Raw genomic sequence first — 11,065 nt, forward strand, 5'->3', positions numbered from 1 at the left:
CATTTGACATTTGTGGCACAAAATATCATTGAAACATTTCTTCCACAGAAATCCACACGAGCTTGTCTTTTCTATCATATCGGAATGAAAATACATTGCTTAATTCCCCAAAAAGTTAAATAAAAAAAACAAAAAAAACTGGTATAGTGATTTTTGGCAGTGAGAATTTTGAAATGTAGCTGTAAAAGTATTCAACCCCATTTACTCACTCAGGCTGAACTGTTTCACGGGCGAAAACATTTCAGCACATTCATTATTCACACTTCATCCTCAGATTCAAGATTGCTTTGATTTCGTCTGTCTCTCAGAGAAGGGTTAGACCCAGAGCGGCTGCTCACCTTAACAGGCTTTTAGGGGTTTGTACGGCTGAGTCAACTGTCACTGATAAGTCAGATATTCTGCACTGAGTTCACTGCAAATCCTGCACACTAACATATCTCAGGTGCATAGTGAATGTAAAATCTGATTGTTGTCTGCAACATGAACTCTCTCAAGGTTGTTTCAGGTCATTTAGTGGCAATTTTAAGAATTAAACTACACACAGATGGAAGAATCACACATAAAATGTACAGTTTGCTCTGACATGATCAAATGTTGATGTTGTCAAGCACCAGACTTTATTCAGCATGTGTTCACATCCTGAACTCCTTTCTATTTATTTATGCATTTTCACCCTGCAGAGTTTTTACTTACATTTTTACCCATCCTTTTTTGTTTGATTGAAACATGTCATCTCTCATTTTATGCTTTAAGTAAAGCCTCCTGGCTTGCTTTTGTCTGTTAAATGTAACACTGCACAGTAAATAACATTTTCTGGCTTCATGAATAGCTTAAAATTGAAGCATAAATTAAAAGAAATGCTTATTTCCGTACAACAAAGTTTTTGTACAATTGTACAAAGTTTAATTCAGAATTCCCATTTTACATTCCCACTTTGCCACACACTACTTTTATATCATTTCATTAAATTCAATTTATGCTAATGTACAGTAACACTTCTTAACCTCAGCATCCTATGGGCCCCTCTTCCCCGATGTTATTGTGATAGAACTGCCAGTGGCCAAGGCTTCAACATCTCTAGCTCTAGGAATTCACAGGTACGGTTTATGGAATACTCTAAATTAAATTCACTTACACAGCCTACTGAGAGATCCCATACTGTATGTGGCTTCATTGTTTGAATTGTGGTACAGCCGGTGTTTTCATAAATTATAGATGGGTTCCAACAAAATATGTGTATTTTTGTTGAACTTCAAACAAAATATGATCTTGAATTCAAGTAATACCTTTTCCCCCAGAGCCATGAAAGTTGCCTGGATACAATTCTTAGTGCTATTGTAAGAATGACTTGGGAGTTTGTTGTGTTGTATGATGAAACACAAATGGCTACCAGATGAGTAGATCATCTTTTAATCCATGGAAAATGTACTGTTCACAATGGGTGGGAATTTCACTGAGGAATAACGGAGCTGGTGACTCTGGTGCCTTGCTACAGGACACTTCGGCAGCATGAGGAGAGGGCCAGGGTGGGGCTGATGATTGGGGCCTTGAAACGATGTCTTCCCACTATAGGTCACTCGCCTGCTGTTTCTAAATAAGATGCCACTCCTATGTTGAGAGGCTCTTTCTAATATGATATTTGAGATGGAAAATTAAAGCGCGCCGTGCCAGCTTGAAGACCACAAGTTCCTCTCATTTACCACATGTGGTTAAACGCATTCTAATCCTCCGTGGCAACGCTGCTGTTAGTTTGATGGAGGGCACGATTGGTCAACAGCAGCTGACCGCGCCCTCAACCCATATAAGCTACCTACCTAACTATTACCACCAAGTGTCGGGGGAACGACGGCGCTGCTGCTGCTCTCGGTGCGTCGGAGGTGAGAAAGCAATTGTCTGTACGGAGAAGCTCTGGGCTTCCCAGCCTGCCTCCCCCCATCAACACAGCAACATCTAAAGATAAGAAGACGATCCTTCCTGGAGACAGAGGTCGCATATTCATCTGCCGCATTCATATCTGCTCAGTTTTGGATTTTTCTCTGTCTTCTGTGCTTGCGCGTTGGCTGGCTGGAATACCTCGTTAAATCCATGTGTCGGATCGTTGGATGATGCCCAGGTAAATGACACGAGCACACCTCCTACACAGAAACGACCTAATGGACGGGGGTAATTAGCTTTAAGCAGCGCTGCGGTAGAAAGCCCCAAAGATAAGCTGCGCTCTATCTGTGTGCATGGCTTTTTCAATGTCAGCAGTCTGGGATCGTTTGCATTTCCAATTCGGGGATGTTGGAGTGTTGACGCTTCTCCCGAGATGTGTTTTGAAGAATTCACTTAATGTAGCCAGAGGTAATCAGATTTCAAGCCAGCCTCCTTTGTTTTCAGTGCTGACAGTCAGTTGAAGTGGGTGGAGGGGTGGAGGGAGAGGCTTCCAAATTCAACACGGTTGCGGATGAGGTCGCTTAATTGCGTGCCGGAAGATATGCCCTGTGGTTGGGCTACAGCACGTACAGTGGTGGCTTTTCCTTTGTATAAAGGCTGCATCCCCAGTACATCAGGTAGCTATTGTTTGATTTCACCAGATGCCACATGCTGGCTGGGTATTTCATACATGCATATATGTATGTAAGTGAAATTAAGGTGGTCCATGAGTCATGCAGCATTCAGGGTCTCTGAGATGCTTGAGGTAGCTTATTTATTATTGAGAGGGTTTTCATGTTCAGTGCCAAAGGACTGGCCAGTTTAAAGATAGGAAAGAGGGCAACAAAGGCAGCTTCACTCGTGGTTCCAATTTATCCTTAAAATCAGGAGAAAGTTGTGAGGCGGAAAGAAAAAGGCTTCTTACCTGTGTGATGAGATAATGTTTGCTAAAACCTATAGCTCAGTATCAAAGCTCCCATAGGAAGCTGCTGCCTCCATACAGCAGATTTTATGGCACCAGTTCAGGAGGGTTGACCACTGAGGAGGTGGTGTGGTTCAGATAAAAGCCTGGGGTCTGAAAAACCAATTGTTTTTGCAAAACGCACAAATGTCAGTCAACTCTCCACACTGATTTTCAGCACTACATAACATGAGTGAATGTATGTGAATGAACTGAAAAAGACTTGTTTAATGGTTGTCTATTGTTATTGGATTGCACACATTTCTGTAGTGTGGAATTTGAATTTTCTAATTTTGCTTTTTTAAAGAAAATATATTCTTTTGTTTGTCTTCAGTGTTGTTGACTAAATAAAGTGTAGGTGCCCATGGTATGATATAGCTCACAATAATTTTATTTATTTTTTTTATCAAAAAAGAAAGGAGGTGCTCACGATTTTGAGCTACACCCCTGCACATGTCGCATACATACTGCTTCCCTTCCTGCACCTCCTGTAAACCTATTTGCTTTGCAAATTCAGCCCCAACAGTAGCATGACACATTTTGTTGCTGGGTTCTCTGAGTAGCAAAAGTGAAATCCATGTGTTCACAGAATCGGCTCAGGTTCCCTGTTCACCTGAATTAAGTGTTCACCTTTGTTTGGCTAGTGTTGCATGCTGTCTTTTAGCACCCCCAACAAGTATTGTATCTCAGATTTGGGCATGCGTTCTCTCATTAACTCTTCCTGTTTGGCTGCACTCTTAAATCCAAGCTGGTTGAGCTTGCTTATTTAAGTGCTACTCCATTCTTTAGTAAGCAACTTCTTTTTAATGAGAGCCACGTTGACTTGGCTTGCAGATGTTCCAGACATTGACGGTGAACTTGTGCAATGCTGAGAAGGACTTTCTGTGCATATAGTGTTGTTAGGTGGTTATTTTTGGGCAGCAGTACAACGACAGGGTGTGTCACAGTCTTAGCTTTTTGTTTTTGTTGTTGTTACTGTCTTTTATTCCCCCCAAGTCATAATTCATTTATATGTGCAGCTCAGTACAATCGACATATTTATTTTTATTTCTTATCAGCTCTATTTTGACACAGGATATGAATGCCAAGATTTTACTCATCATTCAGTATTTTTGGTGGCTTCTGTGCCATCTTCGCCACACTTGTGTTGCTATGATCTGACTCACAAGACATCTGTCTCTACCAGTGCTTCCAATGAGATTTACGGCATTAGTAATTAAAAAAAGACAAAAAATGGTGTCACTACTGCTGCAACCACAACTAAAGTAAAGCTACTATTAATAATATGGATATTTGGATATCCTTTAATAGAGTAAAACCACATGGTCATGTTGCTTCACATTCAACTTTACACTGTATTTGAACTTCTTTAAGCTGCTATCTTTGAAAGGTACACTTGTATGACTGTACATTAGCATGGCAGCTGCTCAGTATGAAAAGAAAGTAATACTGGGAATTAGGATATCTTACACAAAGCACCAGACAATATATGAAGAGAGCTGGGTGACATGAAATAGGAGACTGCCTGAAATAACAACAGGGCAGAGTTGACATGGTTTGTGTCTATATGTGTCACACCTCAGTAGCTTCAGTGTGCATACTGGGGAAATGGAAGGTTATAGATATTGCGAATCATGTCGCTGCCTCTTTATCATACCCCATCAAGGTCATATCCACAGACTGAAAGTGGTGGCCCTGGCCTTTTCCTCTCCTGGCTCTTTCAGAGGAACGGGGGCCTGCGGACCACTGCTGCTTCTAATCAGGGCTGACGTGTGACTCAGTTGCATGCCAGCTGCGTAGCCAAACAGGAATTATGTCTCTGGATGGTGAAGACAAAAAAATAAAATAAAAAAGGTCACTGCTGTTGAGATCTGTGTCTCTACACCTTTGGCAAGTTTGGTTTATTTCAATAATTGTGCATTATTTCTAATAAACTTCGCTCAAATTGCTAAAATTACTGTAAATGCCTAAATAACTAAAATCCTGTAGAAAAGGCATACTGTATATGTAGCTAGAAGCTTTATGCTGGTACAACAGCAGGGTTTTGTTAGGCTACAATCTGGGTCATTGTGCCAGTTGTTTTTAAGATTAGCTAGAAGGTCGTTAAACCTGCCCGACCCATTCCCATTAGAGAATGCGTGGCGCATTTTGAAATGCAAATTACATCAATGACGAGCCAGGACTGTTGTGAGTTTTAGGACTTGTTTGCAGGAAGAATGGGACAAAATGACACCTGACACACTGAATCACTTGGTGTCCCCAGTCCCTAAATGCCTTTTAAGTGTTGTGAAAAGGAACGGCAACATCACACCGTGGTAAAGGCTTCACTGTCCCAACTGTTTTTGGAATGTGTTGCAGTGTGTGTTTATTTTGAATCAAGAATAAAGTTGATGGGGGTATCGCATCAAATAATGTGCTGCTGGATTGTTTTCAATGTAATACAGGACACAGATAATTTACAAATCACTATTTTCAGTTTTAATTTAGATTTTAGATACTGTTCCAACTTTTTCTGATTTGGGGGTTGTACTAACCAGACACAGACTCTGAAATATCTAGAGAAAAATCTGCATATACAGTGGGAACTGATTTGGAAAGCCTGATTGATATTGTTATGTATTTGTGAAATAATCATCAGTGAGAGTGCCAGTTATTTTCACCACAGGTGGTACAGTAGGTGGAATGGAATGCGAGATGGTCTATAATTAAGCAGAATGATACTCAGGATTCAGCAAATGTTGGTACATTGGCGCCTTTTATACTCTGAGACCCAGTGATGAATTTTTTTTTTTTTTAATATAAAGCTAATCTGTGATTCATCAAATATGTCCATGACATAAGTGCATCATATTTAAAACTTAGCTTTTTTTTGGGGGGGCAAATTTATTAATGGAAAAATATCACTCAACATAAAATATCCTATGTTGTTTTAGGGCAAGGACAGCTCAGGAAGCAGAAGGGGAACAGACATTTGACATCTGTTATGAAGATGGAAACTGGTTCACTTACATCAACTCACAAAGCAGTGTTGTTAAGCCTCATTTAGGTAGAGCAGAAACATTTTCTCTCAGCATGTATAGCAGACAGCTATATACAGTAACTGATGTCCTCGGTCTCCAGTCAGCCTCTGCTCTTGATTAAGAGGCCCTTACAGTATATACAAAAAAAGATAAAGACAAATGAAATAACATAACTTTTCATAATCACCAGAACGCAACATCAGTTCTAATCTAACTCAACTGAAATGGCATACAGAATAATGAATTCTTAGAGTGCAGATAAAAGCCCTAGAAGCTATAATTTACAACAGACTCTCACTTTTAAACTTAGGATATGCAACCCAGCGGTTACAGAAAGCAGGTTTGTTTTTCTGCTCCATTCAGGGGCATTTTGCACATTCAGTACTGTTGCATTACATTGCAAATGTGAGTATTTCAGTTCATCTATCGTTGTTATTGTGTGACAGCATGAGAAAAGGAAGCTGAAACTGCACAGTTAACTAAAATGTGTCCAGCCTGCATAATCAATGCCCTTGGAGATATAAAACACAATATCACCCTGTCAGTATGTATATTATGCAGTTACAGTGTTTCAAAGGTGGCAACGAAACAAAGCCCAAATCAACTACACAGCACTGATAGGGCAAATTTTGCATCTTACTGCATCACAGTGAATCTATGATTTTACATCAATGCAATGGTGTGATATAGGACTACATATTGTCTGGCATTTTGTTAATCATATAGTGTAGTAATACCACGATGTACATTATGTGTGCTTTCCTCATCCTGAAAGCTAAAAACTTTGCTAAATTACAAGTAAATTTCTCATTTACGTTGTTGTTGTTGTTAAATGGCCAAAATTGGGAAGCTTATTTGACTATGAAATAAAGTCACTCCTACAATATCATCACATTACTGTATATACATATAGTGCATGTCAAAAGTCTTCACCACCTTGGATGTTTTACCCCTTATATTAATTTTATAAATCAATCGTGGTCAATATAATTTGGCTTTTTTGACAAATTTACAAAAAAAAACCTCTTGAATGTCAAAGTGAAAACAGGTTTCTACAAAGTAAAGTCAATGAAATTAAAATATGTAATGTGTATGTATTTTGTTTAACAGTATAAAAGTATTCGATGAGGAGTACTGTGATATTTCAGCTCATCTTCATTCCCAGGGCATCAGATACTGATGATATGTCCACCTCTGGGGTCCACATGAGACTCACAGAGCTTTTAATAGAGTATCCACTTGTGTCAGTATTTGACGCCCAGAGCAAGAGGTTGTAGTATATGAAGGGATAAAGTCCACCCTAGGAGGTGGCTGGGGTGGATTCAATTTAGTTCATTTTACTTTATTATCCACCAAACTTGTCTTTGGCTCCGTGCACCACAAGTACACACTCAAGACACATCTCATAGACAAAGTATCATATCATTAAAAACAATATAAACCATTAAATCATATCAATAAACTATATTAAAATCACTCTAATCACAAACTCAAGTACAGACTCTGACCTACATTCAAAATTTTACAGCTACTTATTCAATAGGTTGATGGCTTTTGGTACAAATGAACCTTTTATTTATCTTTTTACTTGCTAGAGGTAATGCTGTATCATCATCCTGAGGGCATCAATTCAAGCTCTGAATACAGAGGATGTTTTGGACCGAGCTTTCGTGCACACGGCCAATTTCATATAACAACTGCAATGAGGTTTGTGGTCAGTCTATAATTTTTCCAGCTGTTTTAACAATTTTTGCCAGTTTGTTTTTGGTGGCCACTGTCCTGTTACCATAACAGATTGTGATATTAAAGGCCGGGATGCTCTCAGTTAAACTAATATACACTCGTTCTAAAACCTTCTGACCTGCTCCAATGTCTTTTAATTTCCTAATAAGGAATAACCCCTGATTGGCATTTTTTATGTGGTGTCAGCATTATCTGTAAAATTCAGTTTATTGTCAGTGTATATTCCCAAATACTTAAAAACATCAACCATTTCCACAGCCTCATTTGAAAGCAGCAGCTCTACATTCAGCTTCTTTTACAGTACATCAGTGTCACATTTAAAGAAACATGCCAACTTCCGCTGAAGTGCCAGTGACATGAGGAAGGTCAAACACTCACCTTGGCTGTCGGCCTGATAAGACGCTTTATCTGCATCACTTCAGGAGTCCTTAACTTTGAAATTTAAATAATTCCTAACTATGGTTTGACCAGTTGAAATGTTCTGATTGAACTTGCATCAGATCTGTTTCCAGACGCTTCTGACAAGGGCTGCTGAGGTCTTCCACTCTCTTGGTTTCAGATCACTCAGTGAGCCTTTTCTTTCATTCCAGATGTTACTCTCACGGCAACAAGTGTTTGTCATTTTGATGTAATATCCGCAGGACTCTCATGAGAGGCCTTTGAGAGTTCTCGGTGGAAAGTTAGCTTGTGTGGGGGTGACACAGGAGCAGAAGGCCTGGTCAGCCTTTGTAAATTGCAGTGTAAGAGTTTAGGTTAAAAGAGCAGAGTCCTGAGAGCTTTCTGTTCTCCTTCCTTATCGTATCACGTTAAGGCGATGGCAGATTTACGTGCATGCCATTGATCAGTGAGTGACATATCAGGCTGGGTGTGAATCAAGAGATTTTTAGCAGCTGCCTGGCTGTCCATCCATCACGCTCTGCTCTGCTGTGCCTGAACCAAGCCTGTCACACTTAGATGGCCCAAATGCAGCATGGGGGATGGTGTGGTAAACACTGGGATAGTCATTTATTTCAATTCACTTCATGTCTGCAGGCGCCTCTCATGGGGAACAGATTCATGCTAATTTGTTATAGTATGCATCGAAATCTCATCTAATGCTGCATTGCAAAATCAATCTTATCCTTGCCTGAGGCTGCTTCATCTATAAAAGGTGTTTGTCTCATGTGTCCTACCTGTGTGAGGAGTCTCTGTGCCTTATCAATGTCAGCATTCACCAGGTCTTAGTGGAGCTTTCTGATCTTAGTCAAGAAGCTGTTACCAAGATTAACCCAGGTTGTTCTCTTGCATAGTGGTTGAAGAGGAGATGTTTGTGTGTGAAAAGAAAAGAATCAGGGAGTAGGATACTTGCTTGCTCCCCCTCTTCATATAGTCTGGTGGCATCCTCCTGAGGATGAGATGTGACAGGACTGGATGTTCTAATCATGGATGTCATAGCATAGCTGCTTATTAACTGAGATTTCAAGGGCAAACATTTCCATCATTAGTAGTATATTGTATGAATGGGCAGGCTCTGAGCAAGTGTAGTGCTGAACGATGGCCCGTGCTAATGTCATCGAAGCACACGAGGGACTAGTTGTCTCATTTAATTTTTTTGTGCATGTATTTTAGGAAGTGTTTTTATGAGCAGCTAATTTATAGAACATGCATTGATACATAATGTCGTACTACAGGATGAAATCTCAGTGGCGAATTAAGTCTTCCTTGAGAGCAGAGAGGGGAGGAACTGTCATTTCTAGTTAAAATCACTTGGGTTTGCTTTCATGATGGTTGTGTTCTAGAGTGCACGCTCAGAGTCCTGAAGAGGCAGTGTGAAGGGTGTGCAAATGTATGAAGTTTCACTGCAACTGGTGTTGGATCAGTCCATGTTTTGACAGCTTGAATTTAAAGCGAGGAAACGCTAAAACTTAACTGTACAGCCTTTTCGTGTGTGTGTGTGTGTGATCCCACAGTAAGATGCCCATGCTACCTGTCTTTGTCTTTGTTTGCCATCATATGCTAACATCTGCCACATGTTAAAAGAAAAGGTGAGCATACTTGTAATAATTAAAACAAGAATATAATTTATTTTTTATTATGTTTGATGATAGACAATCTCTTTGTCCTTTCTTCAGCCAGTGCTTAGTTATGGATTTTGCTGTTTTCCTTATTCTTACATTATAGTTAATATTAGATGTTTGGACTGCTTGTCAGCAATAACCTGGATAAATGCTGTCTTTTTACTGTTTGACTCACATTTTTCTTCCAAAATGGGGTCTCCTGGTATTACCAGCCTTTGTGCATGTGTTTTTGTTTCTCAGAAGCCTTCACATTCATGGACAGTGGTGGAAAGTAGCTAAGTACATTTACTTAAGTAGTTAAGTACAAATTTGAGGTATTTCTACTTGAGAATTTTCATTCTCTGCTACTTCAGCTTCACTACATTTGGAAAACATTGTACTTTTTACTCCACTACATTTATTTTCTAACTTTAGTTACTTTTCAGAACCAGATTACTGCAAAAAATACAGGATGATTATAAAACTTTATTGATCCCTGGCTGGAAATTTGCAAACTAACCAGCAGTACTTCAAATTAAAAGCATACAAGGTAGTTAACATTAGCTCCAGATGCAATGATGTACTCAATAATGCCCCAGTAATTCTAATTCAATAATATGAGACATTAATGTTGAATGTGCCATTCAGAATAATGAGTACTTTTCTTTTAGCACTTTAAGTAAATTTTGATGCTAATACTTTTGTACTTAAGTCACATTTTGAATGCAGTACTTACTTGTTAGAGAGTATTTTTACACCATTGTATTGCAAATTTTACTTTTTTATGGATCTGAGTACTTCTTCCACCACTGTTCATGGATGTATTACTTGAACTTCCTGGATTATATTTCCTATCTCACGAATACCTAAAGTCATCCATTCAGCCCATTGTGTTGTTATGGTCGATCCTGGTCTGAACACTCGCTTAGACAGGAAGTATTTACATAAAATATCAGTACACTGAGAGAGTACACCATCATCAGAATATCAAATGCATTTATGAGGCATGAAGAGTTTCCCACTATACCTACTTTGGCTTACCTGCGTGAGATTGACAGCGTCTGACTCAGTGGTGCTGCATGCCATCCTATGCTCGTCCACACACATCAGTCATGTCATTATGTGCTGGAAACAGGGTAGAGTGGGTGGCGAGCAGAGAATGTCAGTCTGCTCAAAAAAATCTAGCAGAGACAAATTGTTCTGTTTAGTAACAATCGTGTTTTGAATGTAATCACTTTTTCCCCCAAACGCTCAAGTGTGAGTCAATAAATGTAATGTTGACGGTAGATATACCAGAGCTAAAGTCTGTCTAATGATGTTAGGGAGCTGCTGTGCCTCAGCTAAGCCCCTGATAGCCACAACCCAACCTCTGCCTCTGAGTGTGATAAGAT

At 39.5% G+C, this 11,065-nt stretch overlaps 1 protein-coding gene across 4 annotated transcripts in view; it reads left to right on the forward strand.

The window, feature by feature from the left end:
• Nucleotides 1-1,014: 1,014 nt before the first annotated feature.
• Nucleotides 1,015-11,065, forward strand: part of LOC109952498 (neurexin-2-like) — a 108,184-nt gene continuing 98,133 nt past the window's right edge. For all 4 annotated transcript variants that reach the window (XM_020587602.1, XM_020587606.1, XM_020587605.1 and 1 more), the window contains exon 1: nucleotides 1,015-2,113. The gene's annotated coding sequence lies outside the window, so the exon portion shown is untranslated. The remainder of the gene's footprint in view (nucleotides 2,114-11,065) is intronic.

The sequence above is a fragment of the Monopterus albus genome, unplaced genomic scaffold (genome assembly GCF_001952655.1).
Source record: "Monopterus albus unplaced genomic scaffold, M_albus_1.0 scaffold464.1, whole genome shotgun sequence".
NCBI lineage: Eukaryota > Metazoa > Chordata > Actinopteri > Synbranchiformes > Synbranchidae > Monopterus > Monopterus albus.